This window comes from Arvicanthis niloticus, unplaced genomic scaffold, assembly GCF_011762505.2.
Source record: "Arvicanthis niloticus isolate mArvNil1 unplaced genomic scaffold, mArvNil1.pat.X pat_scaffold_413_arrow_ctg1, whole genome shotgun sequence".
Taxonomy (NCBI): domain Eukaryota; kingdom Metazoa; phylum Chordata; class Mammalia; order Rodentia; family Muridae; genus Arvicanthis; species Arvicanthis niloticus.
The window spans coordinates 27,379-46,366 of NW_023046054.1; the positions used below are offsets into that span (position 1 = coordinate 27,379).

General features: G+C 46.1%; 2 long non-coding RNA genes and 2 pseudogenes across 3 annotated transcripts; 2 read left to right on the forward strand and 2 right to left on the reverse strand.

Annotated features, from left to right (window-relative positions):
- Window positions 1-1,000: 1,000 nt before the first annotated feature.
- Window positions 1,001-4,790, forward strand: LOC143433919 (uncharacterized). Its single transcript, XR_013070296.1, has 3 exons — window positions 1,001-1,112; window positions 1,418-1,517; window positions 4,770-4,790. It is a non-coding gene; the product is annotated as an uncharacterized LOC143433919 (long non-coding RNA).
- An 82-nt stretch (window positions 4,791-4,872) lies between these two features.
- On the forward strand, window positions 4,873-6,346 carry LOC117702067 (nucleoside diphosphate kinase 6-like; annotated as a pseudogene). Its single transcript, XR_013070298.1, has 3 exons — window positions 4,873-4,904; window positions 5,204-5,397; window positions 5,727-6,346. The product of XR_013070298.1 is annotated as a nucleoside diphosphate kinase 6-like (transcript).
- Window positions 6,347-9,115: 2,769 nt separating this feature from the next.
- On the reverse strand, window positions 9,116-10,170 carry LOC117702068 (uncharacterized). Its single transcript, XR_013070297.1, has 2 exons — window positions 9,935-10,170; window positions 9,116-9,321 (listed from the first exon to the last, which is right to left on the reverse strand). It is a non-coding gene; the product is annotated as an uncharacterized LOC117702068 (long non-coding RNA).
- A 1,539-nt stretch (window positions 10,171-11,709) lies between these two features.
- Window positions 11,710-12,084, reverse strand: LOC117702065 (coiled-coil domain-containing protein 12 pseudogene; annotated as a pseudogene).
- Between the last annotated feature and the right edge of the window lie 6,904 nt (window positions 12,085-18,988).

Consider the following 18,988-nt stretch of genomic DNA (forward strand, 5'->3'; position numbering starts at 1 on the left):
AACAGTGTGTGACACTACTGCCTGGTTTCTTAACACCAGTTCCTAATAAAGCCCTGCATCCTCCTTACCTAATCTGTCCTTTGATTATGCTGGCTTATTGTTGAGAATGGTTGAAACAAATGTAAATTATGCAACTAGTCTTCCACTGTGTGTGTTGTATGTGCGTGCAGATACCACGAAGGCAGAAGAAAGACTAAGCTCATGGGAGGTCTCTTATACTCCAGAGGTATGATATAAAGTAAAATTGGGCTTGGCCTGCCTGGGAAGTAAGATTAAAACAAGGTGCCTGACTAGAAGCTATTCTCATCCGGTGAAAGCAGAAATGGACTCGTGCTTTTACCAACAAGACAGACAGACAGACAAAAAAAAAAAAAATGAACTTTCAGATTGGAGAGATGGTTTGGTGTTTAAGAGCACTCACTGATCTTGCAGAGGAGTTGGGTTCAATACCAGAACCCACACGGTGGCTTAAAAAACAATCTGCAACTTCAGTTCCAGCTGACAGCCCCTTCTGGCCTCTACTGGCACCAGGCACACACATGGTGCACACAGACATACACAAACAGGCAAAACATCATAAATAGATGGATTTTCACACTAAAGAGATGGCTCAGTGGTTAAGGGCACGGCACTGACTGCTCCTCCTGAGAACCTGGGTTATATTCCCAACACCCAGGTCTAGGCTCACAGCCATCTTTAGTTCCAGAGGATCCAGCACCCGCTCCTGGCTCCATAGGCACAAGGATTGCACGTGAGACACATACGTGCAAGCAGAATACGCTTACACGTAACATTTTTTTACAAAACCTTAAGTCTTTAAAAAAAAAAATAAAGAAATAGACTTTCCTGAGGAAGATACCTTGTGTAAACAAGCTCTAGGCGCTGCAACTGAACCCTCTAACACAACAAGAGTGCGGAACTAGACTGTAGGACCCGGAGGGCTGCCCGGATGTGTGCCTGAAGGACCCCAAAGGGCCCGCGGACTATCTAACTCAGTGCCTGGTGGACAGGAAGATTGGCGGGAGTACCACGTGAACCCAGAACCAGGGCCCCCATTGGAGCTGGAGTAGCTGAGTCTGGGGTGGACTTTGGCCCGTAGTAGAGAAACCCAGGTTGTATACTGTTGTGTCCTAGAATGTGGGGGCAATAGGAGGGTTGGGCGCCAAAACTGGGGCCGGGGGGAGTAGGAGGCATGGCTGCAGAAGTGAGGCAGAGGTGGAGTTGAGGAGCCAGCAACCACGTGACCATCATGGGCACTAAAAATTGGCTTTCTCAGTTGGCCGGGCAGCTTGTAAAATGTGTAAATGTCTGATAGGGTGACCTTTAAGTCAAGCCAGTTTCTTTACTTGACAGCATTTTCTTGTAAACCAATAACTAAAACAGCCCTAACCTAACTGGAACCACACCCTCTCTACAGGTCGCCTGTCCTCCCAGGAGACCCCTTAGCACCCTGGCCTTGGAATGGCTGGATCAGGTTCCTGCACTGATTCACCCAGATAAATACTGTGGAAAGCCAGGTACATACTAGGCACCCTGCATAGGGACTAAGGTGAAGATGGGAAGCTAAACGGACATGAGCTTTCATGAAGCTTTCCTTTAATGAGGAATATGGAATCAAAAGGAATCATTAAGAAAGCCTGACTGTGCCGGGCAGTGGTGGCGCACGCCTTTAATCCCAGCATTTGGGAGGCAGAGGCAGGCAGATTTCTGAGTTAGAGGCCAGCCTGGTCTACAGAGTGAGTTCCAGGACAGCCAGGGCTACACAGTGAAACCCTGTCTCAGAAACCAAGAAGGAGGAGGAGGAGGAGGAGGAGGAGGAGGAGGAGGAGGAGGTGGAGGAGGAGGGAGAAGGAGAAGAAGGAGAAGGAGAAGGAGAAGGAGAAGGAGAAGGAGAAGGAGAAGGAGAAGGAGAAGGAAGGAGAAGGAGAAGGAGAAGGAGAAAAGGAGAAGAAGAAGAAGAAGAAGAAGAAGAAGAAGAAGAAGAAGAAGAAGAAGAAGAAGAAGAAGAAGAAGAAGAAGAAGAAGAAGAAGAAGAAGAAGAAGAAGAAGAAGAAGAAGAAGAAGAAGAAGAAGAAGAAGAAGAAGAAGAAGAAGAAGAAGAAGAAGAAGAAGAAGAAGAAGAAGAAGAAGAAGAAGAAGAAGAAGAAGAAGAAGAAGAAGAAGAAGAAGAAGAAGAAGAAGAAGAAGAAGAAGAAGAAGAAGAAGAAGAAGAAGAAGAAGAAGAAGAAGAAGAAGAAGAAGAAGAAGAAGAAGAAGAAGAAGAAGAAGAAGAAGAAGAAGAAGAAGAAGAAGAAGAAGAAGAAGAAGAAGAAGAAGAAGAAGAAGAAGAAGAAGAAGAAGAAGAAGAAGAAGAAGAAGAAGAAGAAGAAGAAGAAGAAGAAGAAGAAGAAGAAGAAGAAGAAGAAGAAGAAGAAGAAGAAGAAGAAGAAGAAGAAGAAGAAGAAGAAGAAGAAGAAGAAGAAGAAGAAGAAGAAGAAGAAGAAGAAGAAGAAGAAGAAGAAGAAGAAGAAGAAGAAGAAGAAGAAGAAGAAGAAGAAGAAGAAGAAGAAGAAGAAGAAGAAGAAGAAGAAGAAGAAGAAGAAGAAGAAGAAGAAGAAGAAGAAGAAGAAGAAGAAGAAGAAGAAGAAGAAGAAGAAGAAGAAGAAGAAGAAGAAGAAGAAGAAGAAGAAGAAGAAGAAGAAGAAGAAGAAGAAGAAGAAGAAGAAGAAGAAGAAGAAGAAGAAGAAGAAGAAGAAGAAGAAGAAGAAGAAGAAGAAGAAGAAGAAGAAGAAGAAGAAGAAGAAGAAGAAGAAGAAGAAGAAGAAGAAGAAGAAGAAGAAGAAGAAGAAGAAGAAGAAGAAGAAGAAGAAGAAGAAGAAGAAGAAGAAGAAGAAGAAGAAGAAGAAGAAGAAGAAGAAGAAGAAGAAGAAGAAGAAGAAGAAGAAGAAGAAGAAGAAGAAGAAGAAGAAGAAGAAGAAGAAGAAGAAGAAGAAGAAGAAGAAGAAGAAGAAGAAGAAGAAGAAGAAGAAGAAGAAGAAGAAGAAGAAGAAGAAGAAGAAGAAGAAGAAGAAGAAGAAGAAGAAGAAGAAGAAGAAGAAGAAGAAGAAGAAGAAGAAGAAGAAGAAGAAGAAGAAGAAGAAGAAGAAGAAGAAGAAGAAGAAGAAGAAGAAGAAGAAGAAGAAGAAGAAGAAGAAGAAGAAGAAGAAGAAGAAGAAGAAGAAGAAGAAGAAGAAGAAGAAGAAGAAGAAGAAGAAGAAGAAGAAGAAGAAGAAGAAGAAGAAGAAGAAGAAGAAGAAGAAGAAGAAGAAGGAAGCCTGACTGCAGAAGTGAGCTGAGCTCAAATCGGCAAGTAAGGGATAAGCAGGGAGTGGAACACATAAGGTTACGAACACCTACTTACACACAGATCGTCAGCCAAGAAAGGCCTAGAACTGAAAAAGCCTATGAGCAAAAGAGAGAAGGTGCTCCACATGACCCCCCAGAGAAGTTCCCAGGGACAGAAGTACCCAAATGAGCTCAAAAATCAGAGACTCCTATAGAAGGTTAAGGAGGGGAATATATGCTTAGCTTTTATTCCAGTAGTTGTAATGTACTTGAGAACAGAGTTAGAGTGACAAGAGTAAAAGCCTAGGAACCAATGAGGAGGGTGCCAAAAAGTCCGCAAGAGTCATGGTAGTTATAAGGAGAAGACTTCTGTGGACTTTTTGTCCTTACAAATTTGTATGGGTGAGAGTCTTAGAACTTGGTAATAGTGTGGAGCTGAGGAACTTGAGGTCTCAAGGACATCCCCTTGGGCAGTTGGCCACAGTGCCATTTGATCATGTAGAATATTATTAGGTCAAGTGGGGTATGCTGTTCCTGTACTGGTTAGGTTGGGCGTGGCTACATAGTTAGGATAGAACATCCAGTAGTACCCTGTAAAGACGATGTGAGCAGAAGAAACTTTAGCATAGTTTCTTTGTTTGGTCTTACCCTGGTACTACTGCCATGACTCCTAAGCTGTATTCAGGCTAAAAATAATGAGACTATTGTGCCCAGTGTGTGGCCCTGTACACCTTCTCTCTATTTGTTAACAAATACATAGACAAATACATAACAAATACAAATGATAAATACATACAAATGACATAAAGTGTTAGATAAGAGATGCTGTGTGGCCATGAGGCATTTTTATTATCCTTCCAATTCTACAGTGGATAGCAGGCAGCTAGAGAGTAGGGCCTTACAACCAGAGGCAGTCAAGCTCAGCAGCGATGGCAGGCGCCTTTAATCCTAATGATCAGGGGAGGCAGAGGCAGGCGGATTTCTGAGTTCAAGGCCAGCCTGGTATACAGAGTGAGTTCCAGGACAGCTAGGGTTATATAGGGGAAAAACCTTGTCTCAAAAAAAACAGGAGACAGTCATTGTAGTCTTATGGCTAGGCTATTGAAGAGTAGACATCATAAACCTTATTTAAAACACAAAAAAGTATAGAAGATAGAAAAGTATTGACAAAGTCAGGTGGCAGTGTCTCAACTTAATTTCTCTTCAACGGAGAGCTCCCTGGTGCCCTTATACTTGTGTGAACCGAATGTATATCTCACAGGATAACCTGAGTGTCCCCTCTACCATCTCATGAGTACAAATAGCCAAGTGAATGAGTGTCCTACAGCCCCAAAATATGACACAGAGTGTAGCTCTGTGAGTGTTGGGTGGAAGCCCTGCTGAGCTTGCAAGGCTACATGGTTCCAGGGTAGAAGGTACTGAGAGCTCAATGCTGTGTGGTCCTTAATCCAGCTCTCCAATTCCAGGGCTGAGATGAGCGCCATCTTTTGAAGTCCTCAGGCTCTCCAACTCACACTAGCCCTGATCAAGCCTGATGCAGTTGCCCACCCACTGATCCTGGAGGTAAGAATGGACCTGAAGCCTCCATTGCACTGTTTCAGGTGACACAGGACCACCTGTGGCAACAAACACTTGAGTCATGTGTTAGATGCTGAGGTTGAAAACCTAGAGGGATCAGCTTGTCTGCCCATCATATAAAGGCCTGAGTCTGACCCTGGATCCGAGATAGTGAAAGGGGAGGACCACCTCTTGTAAGTTGTCATCTGACCTGTGTGTGCATGTGCCTGTGCATGAGCGAACACACACACACACACACACACACACACACACACACACACACACACACATAGATGCAGCAACCACAAGAAGAGTTAAGAACAAAAGCAAACTGAGTTTCTAGACTAAGTGATCATATCCCTTTTTTTATTCCCAGTGGGCCGATCCGAGCCTACATCCTTGCCCACAAAGATGCCATCCAACTTTGGAGGACACTGATGGGACCCACCAGAGTATTTCGAGCACGCCATATAGCCCCAGATTCAATTGGTGGGAGTTTGGGCCTCACTGACACCCGAAATACCACCCATGGCTCAGGTGAGTCTAAACCTCTCATCCACAGCCACAGGTGAGGAAGCCACGTGGGAGACTGACAATCCGTGCTCTCTCCAGTGAGCTGTGTCTCATATTTCTGGCCCTTTGTAGCTGTGTCAGCCATGTGGCCTGTGAGCTTTCTTTATATATCCGGACTGAGTGGTTCATATTTCTGAGCCTGACTGTGACTGAGTCTTGCTTATCTTTACCCTACATTCCCTGTGATGGCCCCTTCTCTTATTTATTTTATTCTCTGAGCCGTGGTCCCAATCTTGCAGTCCTCCTGCCTCAACCTCCTAAGTAGTTCTTTTCTGCCTCTCCTCTTCTCATAGACTCTGTGGTTTCCACCAGCAGAGAGATTGCAGCCTTCTTCCCTGACTTCAGTGAACAGCACTGGCATGAGGAGGAAGAACCCCAGCTATGGCTGTGGTCCTGTGCACTACAGACCAGAGGAAGGCATCCACTGTGCAGCTGAAACAGGAGGGCCCAAACCAGCCTAGTAAAGTCCTATCAGTCCCTGAGAAGGTGGGCTGAAGGCACTGTCCCTGTTGGACCTCACCTCCTGCTGGAAGGTCTAGCCACCCACAGCTCAGCTGCTGCAGTCCACCTCTATCTACCTCTTCTGTGGAGTATTCCTGGGTGTTCAGGAAGGATGGTGACACCTCTTTTTACAAAGGACTGTCCTCCTTCCTCCAGAAAGAGCAGCCTGTTGACTAGTCAGGAAAATGCAGCAGTGCCTGTGTAACCAGCATCTGACCTGGCTTCCTTAGTAAACTCTTTGCTACCGAATGCTCCAGGCTGGCAGTATTCCTGTACAGGCTTTCTCTCTGTCCTTCATGGGAGTCCTTGCATCTACCCTGAAGCCAGGTTTCTGATCTGTGCTCAAGAGAGACTCCTGTAAGACTCTCTCAGTGAGTTGGTTATGTAGCACATAAACACAATCACTCACCAAGTTCAGTGTGGACTTAAATCATGCTGTGGACCTCAGCACAGGGCTGTGTCCTAGGAAAGTTCAGTGTGGACTCAAACCATGCTGTGGACCTCAGCACAGGGCTGTGTCCTAGGCAGAAGCACCTCTTTGCTCCAAGGTGCCTCTGTGGCTCTGCCCAGTGAAGGTGTGTTTTAATGAGGCTGGGTAATAAGACAGGATTTCTGATTTCCATAGAGGTACTAAAAGCAGTTATACCTCCACTATATCAACAAAACAGTTAATTCTTTGCAACATTACAGCGAACGTCATCGGTCTAAAATGCCGACAGATAACATCCCTGGTTATCTGTCAGCTGACTGCTTCTGTTACTTTCACCCAGGGTCATTTGCACAGCTATATTCATCAGGTGAATTGATTACGGTTGGTCATCCTGAGCTGCTCAACACAACTTGTTTCAGGTGCCCAGAGGGCTGGCCCATATTACAGTCCAGGAAGCTTTTGCTTATGCCTGAGTTAGAGATTCTGGGATGTGGTGGCACATGCCTTTAATGCCAGCACTCGGAAGGTAAAGATAAGTGGGTTTCTGTATATTCCTCAGCACAGGGCTGTGTCCAAGGGAGAGGACTGGCTGGTATTGAACACACGGAATAGAGGTTCTGCAGTGACATTCAGCTCTAAGGCCTGAGGTCCACATCTGAGGTGCACATCCACAACTAGAGGTATCTACCAAGCAGTACACCCAGGTATGAGATCTGAGCACACTGCTCAAGCTAAGATCTAGATAGAACGTCAAACCACTGTTCTAGGCCATCCCATTTCAACACACATGTACAGTTGCAAGCCCAAATTCCTAGTTGATACATGCTGTCACAGGTCAGTATCCCAAAGATGTAACTTTAGAACACTTGTCACCTAAATTGTACTCCCTACCCCAGCTTATAAGCTGAATTCCTAATTCCAAATATTTCAGAATGTGAGTCTATTTGGAAGTAGTCATTGCAGATGTAATTAGTTATGCATAACCCCAAGTAAATAAATAAATGTAACTTAAAACTTGAAATTTAAAAAAAGCAATTTAAAAATATTCCTCAGAATAAATATATGAGCATAACAATAACACCACCACCAGATGAAACAACATAAAAATAAGACCACATCAGGTTGTCCACTTAGAAGCAAATTCAAATGATGAATTTACACTGAAACAGAGGAAGAAAGCAGGTTAGAATGCAAATGGAATCAGGCCAACTCAAAGGAGGCACATGCAGTTCCAGATAGACACAGCCAGATACAAGGAACACATCAAAACTATTGGATTCAAAGTTGTGTCCAATGAAAGAGCTTCTGACAGACACTCTGAGGATAAGACCCTTAGTCAAGAACCAAGCTGTAAGTCCCAACTCCCTTATAGGGAGTGGTTTGGTTGGTACCAGGCCATTGGTGATGGTTTGTGTTGTGTCTTTTGTGTTGAGTTTTTCTGTTGGGGTATGGTTGTCTTGACTTCCTCTTTTTCTGAGCTCACTAGGACATTGTTTTCTGTGACTCTTCCTAGAGGAATGTCTGCATGAAGTTCAGCTCTAGGAACTGGTGGTTCCTGGTATTGACTATGAAGAGTCAATATGAAGAGTCTTGGCTGAATGCCAACAGGACCACAGGTGGAGCTAGACACTTGCCCCAAGGTGACCAGATGGAGTCAAAATGTTGGTCACCTGTGGGTTCTACGAGCCTTCTGGATACCAAGTTTCAGACCCAGGGAAGTGTGGAGGCTATGGTTAGAGCCACAGACCTAAAGAAACCCCTGAGACCACTCAGGTCTTACAGTGGCCAAGGGGACTTGAAAACCATAAGAACTCAGAGATCTGCCTACCTCTGCCTCTCCAGTACTGAAACTAAAGATGTGCACCACCACCACCATTCCTAAAAATATTTTACCTGACAGTCATATATTAGGTCAAATGTAGGTAAGCAATAAATGAATGTTTAGGGGCTGGAGAGACGGATCCGTGGTTAAGAGCACTTATTATTCTTGCAGAAGACCCTGGGTTTAGTTCCCAGCATCTACATCTGGCAGTTCACAACTACCTGTAACTCTTGTTCCAGGAGATCTAACATCTCTTCTAGCCTTCTAGGCAGTGGTGGTGCACGACTTTAATCCCAGCACTTGGGAGGCAGAGGCAGGTGGATTTCTGAGTTCAAGGCCAGCCTGGTCTACAGAGTGAGTTCCAGGACAGCCCGGGCTATACAGAGAAACCCTGTCTCGACAAACAAAAAAACAAATAAACAAAATAATTAATAAATGAATAAATAAATAAATAAAAAGACAGTTTCTCTGGTTGGCTCTGGCTGTTCTAGAGCTAACTCTATAGACCAAGCTGGCCTTGAACCCAAAGATCCAACTGCTTCTCACTTGCAAGTGCTATATACCATCACTACCCAGCTAATAAATCTTTTTCTGGAGGGAGAGGGGAGGGTTCAAGACAGGGCTTTTCTGTGTGCCCTTGGCTATCTTGCAACTTGCTCTGTAGACCAGGCTGGCCTCAAACTCAGAGATCCACCTGCCTTTGCCCCGCCCCTCCAAGTGCTAGAATTAAACATGAATACTCCACTGCCTGGCTATAAACCTTTTGAAAGTGGACCTCTTGCCCTGCTGACTTATATACACCTCCTGAATGGACAGTTACCTTCCTCTTTCTCACACACACACATAGAGAACATAAAATTATAGCACACACATGTGCTCAGAAAGCCTCCACAGGTAAAGACAATGAATACAAAAGCCACTGAGAGAAGTTTCTTTTACCAAGTTTATTATTTTAGGGATCCAGAAACAGGCCAAGGCAGGACTACTGCTCTGTCTCAGGTGCAAGTTTCTGAAAAAAAAAATCCTTAATTTTCTGGCCAATTTTCTTAAGCTTTTCACCAATCTTCTCCCCACCTTTCGGGAGGAGTCCAGCCAGCCGTGAAACTTTCTTGAACCGAAAGGGCTGTATACCAGGCTGTGTACCAGGAAGAAATGGGTTCCTTGTGGGGCTGGTTCCAGGGCCACCCAAGATTCTTCCCCACCTAGACCATACTTCTGGGATACTCCAAGAACCTCTGGACCCTATTCAGCCTTTGGGACATGCAGTTGGATCCTTAACCCCAATAAAAGATGAGAACCCAGAGCCTAGGAATAGCAAGGGGCTCCCAAGGGTCTGAGAAAGTATACCCTAAGAGAATGCTCTGAACTTCAATTTAGCAGGACTCAGAATATCCAGTAGAGTGTATTAAACCCCAGGTGAAAAAGTCCTCACCCTCGAGTCCTGTCAGTCTTAGTGAGATCTAAGAATCTGCATCCGGAACAAGTTCCTATGTAGCCATGTCTGGCCTGGAACTCATTATGTAGGTAAGGCTGGCCTAGAACCCATCGGGATCCTCTTGCCTCTGCCTCCCAAGGAAGAGCCAAACTGAATCACTACTCCAGGGAATGACAGTCTTGAAGTTCAGGCTCAAGGCAGGAGCCAAGGGGATGGAGGGGAGCTCTCTTCTGCTCTGGGTAGGAATAGGGACTAACTGGTCTGCAGGATAACCCATGTTCCATCCCCTCACCATCCCCTGCACCCCACTCACCCCATTACAGCTGATGTCAAAAGAATCTGAGGCCGGGTTCAGGGTGACTGTCCCCATACACTGCTTCACCACCTTAGAAGAGAAAAACCATGGTCAAACTGGAATTCATTTGCCATAACCCCTAAACCCTAGTCCACTGGATGGAAATATTCCCTTGGGACTCCTTGACTAGTTCCTCAAGAGGGACTCCCACCCCCAGCCCCTCTGCCTTACCCCCTGTTCCTTGAAGGCACATTGCTCAGGTGTCTGCTGCATTGCCTTGGCACACACAGTCTTCTTCACTCAGAACCTCACATACTTGGGAGTATCTGGGTCCTCATCCTGGTCAGGGAAGAAAGTAGGGAGACTAGTCTCAGGCCCATTCTCAAAACTTGAAGGATCAGTCTCCTGACATGCACCGACAGGGTGACCCTCCAGCACTACATGCTGGGTGCTGAGACAGGTGCTAGGGCTGAGGTACAGAGGGAAGAAAAAATGAGCCCCCTCCTCCATCACCCCCCTCCCAGTGAATGAGATCAGCCCTCAGGCAGCTCCCCTTCTGCAAAGAGAGAGGGACTCGAGGATCAGGCACAACCTTAGGGACTTTAAGGTAGTGTCCCTCTTTGGATATGGAAAAACTTAAAGAAAAAACAAAAGGCTAATTCCCAGGGCCAAGATTCCACCCCAGTCCCTGCAATGGAAGTCCCAGGCATCTTGTGCCACAGCAGGTATTCCAAGCCAAATGCTGGCGATCTGAAAGGAGACACAGATTTATGGAGTCTCCTGTGGAAAGGAGAGACTGCACTGAAAGGAGGTGCCTTGGATTAGAACTTGGCTCTTCCTCTGCCTCACCCCTTGGGGCTCAGAATCCAGGTCTAAGAGACAGTAGAGATTGGTGTCCAAGGACTGCTGGTTGAAGGCATCCACAGCACGGAGCACAGCCTCCCTGTAGCTGAGAGTCTGGGAGATGGCTAGAGGCAACCCCAGGCCCAGTAGCAACAGCAGTGATAGCGACCACCACAGGGAAGGGACGTCCCTATGGGACTGCACGGTTCCCAAGACTGCCTCCTCCAGGCCACGAGAGCTTCATTTATTTTCATCCTGAGATGTCCAGATGTGATGGATACTCCCCTACTTCAAGGTCAGTGAGCCTATATGTGGCAGTCACCAAGAAACCTACCAAGGTGAGTGCCAGTTCTGCTCCAGAATTCTGTGAGTCTTCATTTTATTATCCCTTGCCTCAACCACTCACATTCTTCCCTTCACACACCCCTCCATTACTTGCTTTTTTCCATTTCTTCCCTCTCTCCTCTTGCTCCCCAAAGTTGAATGGGATCCTGGTCCAATAATGCAGAAACAGAAAGCCACAACAGAGGTCCTACCCAGGAGTAAGAATAGTAAGTAAAACTTCTGCATCCCAAGTCCAACCCCCAAGCAACAACAACAACAACAACAACAAAAAAAACTGAAAGCGACACGCCTCTACTAAATGCAGCTTTATTTCCAGAACTTACAAAGCTCTGTTTACATACGTATGTTCAGATCACAGCTTTGACCCACTCGGGGTAGTGGAAACCCCTGGGAGATGAACTGTCACAACCAACAGAAGCTGAGACTCAGTGGGCTGGCTCAGTTCTCAAGACCCAGAAGTGCTGGTCAGCCTAACCCCATCCCTGTCTGAGACTACCTTCCCATATGATGTGTGTGTGCTGAAGAGATGAAACAAGGAAAGCATCTCAGTCGGAGTCACAGGCCTCTTGTTGGATGGGGGCATGCATTGCAGAGGCCAGGCTGTCCTAATGGCCTTTCAGCCTTTCGTGGATCGGCTCTGAGATGGCTTTCTGGGTCCGCTTCTCCAGCTTCTTGGCCACATCTCTCTTGAGATCCCAATCCAGTTTCCGAGGTGCTAGGTTGGCCAGGTCCACTTCCTCAATGACAGGCTCTGGCTTGGCAGCTTCCAGCTGCTTCTTCACCTTCTGCTCCAATGCAACTGGTTTGGCCTGGGGGACCTGCCACCTCTTCAGGTCTCTATCCTCTGGGACATAGTTCTGAAACCTGGGTTCCCTGTACTCCTCTTCCTCTTCTCTGAGCCTCTTGCACTGTGGCTTCCCATCTCCCCTGTCCTTGCACCCAGCTTTCTCCCGGAGGGCCTTCAGCCATTCTATCCGCATCAGCGCCTCTTCTTCAAGTCAGCACACACCAGCAGGAGCAGCTGCCATCTTTTCAGAGGCCCTCCTCCTTTTCTGCTCTGGCCTCACACAGACTCAGTCAGAAAGTGTTGGACTTACAAGATCTAAAACCAGGGGAAACGCTCCCCCAAAAACTCTCACAGATGGGATTCACTGCAATAACCTGAGGTTGGATGATAATAATAACCCAGTGCACTGGAGTTCTCTGCATACAGGCCAGAAGAACCAAGAAGAACCTCAAGTTGAAGGTAAGAGCAGTTTTTATACTGTTTAAGGGGTGGACTAGAGAAACAGTGACTAGGCACAATATGATTGGTGCAACAATGTGACTTTTAAACTGATTGGTCTTTGGGGAATCAGGTGGCAAGGACCTCCCTTGTCTGTAAATGGCAAGGATTGGTTCCTCCTGAGGAATGTGTCTACCTGCCTAGGGCCTTCCCCACCTGCAGGTGTGGTCTGAGAATGTTAATACCTGCTTCCTCTGAATGTTAATCCAGCAGGGTAATCCAGCAGGTGTCCTTGGACTAAGGAATGTGCACCTTCCAGGATGTGTCCTGGGGTAGTTAATTTTTTAAGTGGAACCAAATTCCTAGAAAAGCAAGTGGAATCAGACCTTAGAGGAAGAGAATAGATGGAGTGGATTGACCTGGTTTTGCCTCACCTCCACACTCCTCTCCTGAATGCCTTCTTGGAATACTTAGCCATCCTTATGCACTTGTGCCAATTCTTCAAGAGCAAATGCCTTGAGACACTTTCCCTGAGCCTGGTGAGGTGGTGCACGTTTGTAATTCCAGCACTTCAGAGGCTGAGGCATCATGAAAATTATGGGGTCGGGTTCAGTGTGGTTACATAGGATAACCTCTTCTTAAAGCCCACTACTGTTGGGAGCCGACTTTAGTAGAAAACGGCTAGATCAACTTTGCAGCCATCTGGAACCATATACCCTGATGAAAGACTTGATTTTCAAAAGCCTATAACAGCTGAAGCACACTGTGATAAGTATATGGTTTATCCCACATAGCTTGTTTTGCTGTTTAGTGACCTCAGCTGTATGGTGCACGTGGTAAAATTTTTTCACCTGTGTTCTCCTGCTTGTGTATATAAATACCTCAGAATTCCCTTCAATAGCGGAGACTAGAGGGAGACATGAGAAAAGAGAAGAGACTGAATCACACCCTGTCTTGTCTCCATTCTTTGTGTCACCTGCCGCAAGAGCCCCACTCTCTCTCTCTTGACCAGAGCACTTAGCCCCAAAGTGTTGAGGCAAAAGTGTTGAGGCAGAATGTGGGCCTCAACACACTACCAGACAAACAGTCAGAAACCTGCCTTGGCCATTCTCAATCCCATCTCACTCTGGGGTCAGCCTCTCCCTGCTCTACAGACAGCAGCAGCCAGTGGCACCTCGAACTCTCCTGATGAGTGGTTGCTCTTAAGCCTTGCTCTCCACTCTCTGGCTGGACTCCAGACCTGCTGAGTTGGAGACCTGGCTGCATGGCCTTTTCCTATGAACTCAAGAATGATCACTCATCCCTTTCTGGAGCTGCAACATAATCAGAGTCAGGCTGCCTTCCCTGCCTAGGATCCTGTAAACAGCAACCAGGGCCAAATAAGCACCACAGTATAGAAAGAGTTTGACCAGCACAGGGCAGTGGTGGTGAATGCCTTTAATCCCAACACTTGGGAGACAGAGGCAGGTGGATGGATCTTTGAATTCGAGTCCAGCCTGGTCTACATAGTGACTTCCAGGACAGTCAGGGATACCTAGGGTCGGCTCAATAGAGGGAGACCCAGCCAGAGTGAAGGCCTAAAAGAGATGGAACAGGCAGGGGGGAATCACTAGGCTCAGGTGATCCTTACCATCCTGGGCCAAGGAAAGTGCTGTCTGCCCACCAGAGCACTCACAACCAGACATGACCATGCACCTCTCTCTCTCTCTCTCTCTCTCTCTCTCTCTCTCTCTGTCTCTCTCCATCTCTCTCTGTCTCTCTCTCTCTCTCTCTCTCTCTCTCTCTCTCTCTCTTTCTCTCTCTCTCTGTGTCTGTGTGTCTGTGTCTCTGTGTGTGTATGTGTGTGTGTAAGGAGTGCAGAGGGATTGGAAAATTTGCTAAAAATAAATATGGGTTTCCCATTGCAGATGGCAGGCACAGCACAGGGTCCTAGTGGATTTAGATGGCATGAGGCAAGCCAGGAGTTTTGATGAGGGTGCTTGTGCCTAACAGGGTGGGCTGGGCCAACTTCCTTAAAGAAAAGATAGCCAAGCCATGCCTAGAAGGGTCAAAAGCTCTCTGAAACACAGAGCTCTTGCATAGAACCAGAATCCATAGAACTAGATGGGATCAGTAGGATAGGGGATGGGGAAGGGTGTGTGTGACTCAGACATAGCCTGGACAGAGGATGTTTGAACTACAGAGGGAGGCCACCCCGGCATCTCTAAGAGACCTTTACCATGAGGACAGAAGACATCTCCCATCCAGCCTCACAGTTCTGATCCCCCATCTTAGGGGTCTCCTCTCTGCCCCCTCCTTGAGTCTACCTGGTCACAGATATGGACTACATTGGTTCCCAAACCAGCAGCCTAGAGAGAACTAACTTCTCCCAGTAATGAGAACCAAACGTTGCCTATAAGATGCAGGTTCTACATTCTGGAACTAACCCTGGTTGGTCTCTTAGGCTGGCTGCCGAGAGGCCATGACCTTTTTCCTCTACTTCCTGGCAACCAACTACTACTGGATTCTGGTGGAGGGGCTGTACTTGCACAGCCTCATCTTCATGGCCTTTTTCTCAGAGAAGCAGTACCTGTGGGGCTTCACCATCTTTGGCTGGGGTACAGAGCCCAGTGTGGTGGGTAGGGTGAAAGTGGACTTCCACAGGGCATGTCCTGTCTCAGTTTTATAGCCGGCTGAGTCCGCCCATCCTGCTGTGACTGACTGTTACAGCTCTAAGTAACTCCACTTGACTATAGGCAGGGTTCACGAGATGCTGTTGACTTGGCCTGGCATTTCAGCTCTCTTAGGGTGATAATTCCTGGAGATGCAATGAGGTAAAACTTGGGAAGGGAGTGGGATCTAAAGTCACCAGTTAGACTGGGGTTGGGGGTATAGTCTGGAGCTTATAGTGTTTGTGCATGTATGCCTGTGCACATACAGGCACAGGACAACGCTGTAGAGTCACTTCTTCCACCTTTGCGTGGGTTCCAGGACTCCAGCACAGGTTGTCTGGGGTGCGCAGCAAGGACTGACTTTTACCCCTGAGCCACCTCTCCAGCCCTTGCTACACTTGAATCTGTAATGCACCTATGTAGTTGGATGTCTGTGGACTATGACACTCTCATCTCAGTCCTGGTTCTTATGTCTTCCATCAGTCTTGCTCAGCAGTCAACCCTACTGATCCTTCCAAAAGATGTCAGTATATTAGCCATTTCTCTCTCCCACATCCCTGGGTGAGCCTCAAGCTGGCCTGTAGCTGGATGATCTGAACTCCTGATCCCCCTGCCTCCCTGGACTGCTGGTGTTACAGGTTATCTACAGCCACACGAAGATCTGAAACTGTCATCTGAGAGATTTTATTTACTTTTTGGGTGTCCTAACTTCTGTGTGCACACGCACTTAACTGCATGACCTAAGTCCTCGGCACTGTCTGCCAAAGCTGGGCCACTGTATGGAAGGAACACAGCATACAGGGACCAGCATACTGAATGAGTTAGGGGGAGAGGAAGCCCTAAAATGAACTGTCAGGAGCCAACTTAGGAGAAGCTAAAAACTAGCAGGTGACATTCCTGAGATGGGTCCACTTTGGATCCTAATTTATGACACAACTAGGGTAGGCAAGGCCCATCAGAAATTCATTTTAGGAAAGATTTCTGCTATTAATATGCTTTTTTGTTCTTATTAAATATATGTAAAAATCACTATGTGTTAACCCAAACTTTTGAGCCGATCTCTGCAGAACAATGGAGATGTACTATGTTGTGATGCTATATAGACAAATACAGGATGTTTTTCAGGACAGGGTGTCTCTGTGTCGTCCTGGCTGTCCTGGAACTCACTCTGTAAACCTGGCTGTCCTCAAACTTAGAAATTCACCTGCCTCTGCTTCCCAAGTGCTGGGATTAAAGGCATGGGCCACCACTGCCCGGTGATTTCTTAATTCTTAATGATGATCCTGGAAGATTTCCTAAATAATACCAGTATTTTTAAGCTTTTTTATACTGGGATTACTATTAGGTCCTCTTCTCTCACACTTTCTCTCTCTCTCTCTTTCACTCTCTCTCTCTGTGTCTCTCTCTCTCTTTTTAAATTTATTTAATTATGCGAGTACATCTTCACTGTCTTAAGAAATACCAGAAGAGGCCATTGGATCCCATTACAGATGGTTGTGAGCCACCATGTGGTTGCTGCTGGGAATTGAACTCAGGATCTCTGGAAGAGCAGTCAGTGCTCTCAACTGCTGAGCCATCTCTCCAGCCCCTCTTAGGTCTTCACTGATGTCAAAATTGCAAGGAAAACTCTACCAGTCTTTAGTGTCATGAGTTAGTTGCTTCTGAGATAGCAAGCAGGCACCTACTACTCCGAGCACATTCCAAGAGGTTGTAAAACCATTAACCAAAGGTCATAAAAAGGGAACTACAATTTACTATAGGCACAAGGACAGAAGATAAAATATTGACTGGGTTTTTCTATACAAAGCTTCACTAATAACTTACTGTTTTTAACTCTCCATGACCCTGTAGATAATGTGACAGATAATGTCTGGCCATATAATTACTCCTAATGTCTGTGCATGTAAACATTCTCTGTTGTAAACTTATTTATGTGTAAACTTGTGATGAACTTTTTATACCATATGATCATGTATTCTGAAAGATGGCTATGTGCTGAGGACGACCAGAAGAGTCAGAACTGAGCTGAGGAGAACTTTTGTAGGCAAAACGGAACACAAGAAGAACTTAGAAGTAAAGGCATACCATTGGGAGCAATGGTATTAAGAGTAAGGACATCACTGTGACATCAGAGCAGGAGGAGGGAGTAGGACAAGAATGCAGAGTGGAATAACTCATAAACTATAAGGCAACTTAAAACACTAAGAGAGCAATATGCAGCATGCTAAGGGAAGGAGGAGAACAGAGGAAGCTCCAGAGAGAGCAGAAAGAGCAGGCAGGCTTCTCCTGCCCATGGGACAGAACAGGTCTTTTCTTAATAGCAAGGCAGGCTTAGTCATATTAAAGAGAACAAAGCTTTCTTCTCTTACAGATTTGGGTTTAATTCAGTTAGCAATAAAAGGGCAGAAGCTTTTTCCTTCTCTGTGCAATAGAGATTGAACCTCATTTTTCATCCAGAATGAGTGAGTTCTTTCTGCACTGGTGCTTGGTCTTTTGCTCCAAATGCCTGTTAGTATGGATGTGTGTGTGGTTCCATATGTAATTGTGAGAACATATGCAAACTGAGCCTCACTGGTTTGAAAGGAAATGTATAAGTGTGCATGCATGAATCTGTGAGTTTATATGGGCATATGAATATGAATTTATATGAGCTTATTCCATCTTTGCTTATGTAAAAGTTTTTCCTCCTGCTAGCTTGACTCTCTTCCCCTGGTTCAATAGGAATTTACTGCTCCAACCTTCCCCCTAGCCTGACCAGCAAGAGGCATCTAGACAAAGGGTGTCATGGCCCGAGATGCCTCAAGTTTGGGGGCCAAAATGTCGGTGACCACACTATCAATATTGGAACCCACACTGCCAAAAGCCTTGGGGCCTAAATTGTTAGAGCCCACACTGCCCCAAGCTGCTCCAGTCCACAGGGGTCGGGGTTCAGAGAGAGAGAGAGAGAGAGAGAGAGAGAGAGAGAGAGAGAGAGAGAGAACAGATGCAAGGAATGGAGACCAGACAGAGTGTGATTCAATCCTGTTTATCCTTCAGTCTCTCTTCTTAGTCCAAGTCCCAAGTCTTGAGTTTCTAGTCCCTAGTGCCTCCAAGTTCCAGTCTCAAGTCTCATGTGCCTATTCCAAGTGCCCAATTCTCTGTAGCTTTCTTCTGTCTGCCTATTGCCTTTTATATGTCTCACTTCTAAGTCTCTCCCTCAAGTCATGCCCTTAGGCCTTATCTCTAAACCTGACCTCTAAGTCCCACCCTTAAGTAACACACCTTTAAGTCTCACACACCTAAGGGAAGATCCTGGGTATCTAAAACCAGATGTTATCAGAATGTGCTCAGCAATGTAGGCTATTGTAATCCAGTCTCTTGTCGGGGTATATGGCTAAAGATGGCTGCAAGGATGATATCTGCAGGCTCCCCACAAAAGGGGAAAAGCTCTAACAATTAATCCTTTACTTAATAGCCTGCTGTTTTACATTGAGGTGTTGAATGCCAGAGACTGCAGTTTCTGGCCTCCAAGGTAGGTCAGCTACAGTGGTAAAGTGACTTAGACCTAGATAGGTAAATGCTTTATTATTATGTAGAGTGAAAAATTATAAAGGCCATTTTATGAAATATGTGTAGACTTCTTTGCCCTTAGACCTGGGCAGAAAAATGCAGGTCCCAGAATGCGGAACTGAATGTAAGATTTTCACTACCCCAGGACACATTCCAGGTGGAGGACATTATTCCCTGAATCAAGCCTCAGGCAGTAGGCCCAGCTATGGGTGGGAGAGGCCCAAGGCAGGAAGGCATTCCTGACCACAGATAAAAGATGCAAGCCACCTAGGTGGGGCTATAGCAGGAAGAAGTGAAGATCTTTAATCTGAAGTAGTTGGTAAATGAGAAGGTGGGACACAGTGACATGGCTATTAACCTTTCAGGGTGGGTTTCTCTGGAATGTTTTGCTATTCTTATGTCATGTATCTTTTGCAACCCCTCAAACCCCCTCCCCCGTCCCCTGGTTTGTGGTTTTTC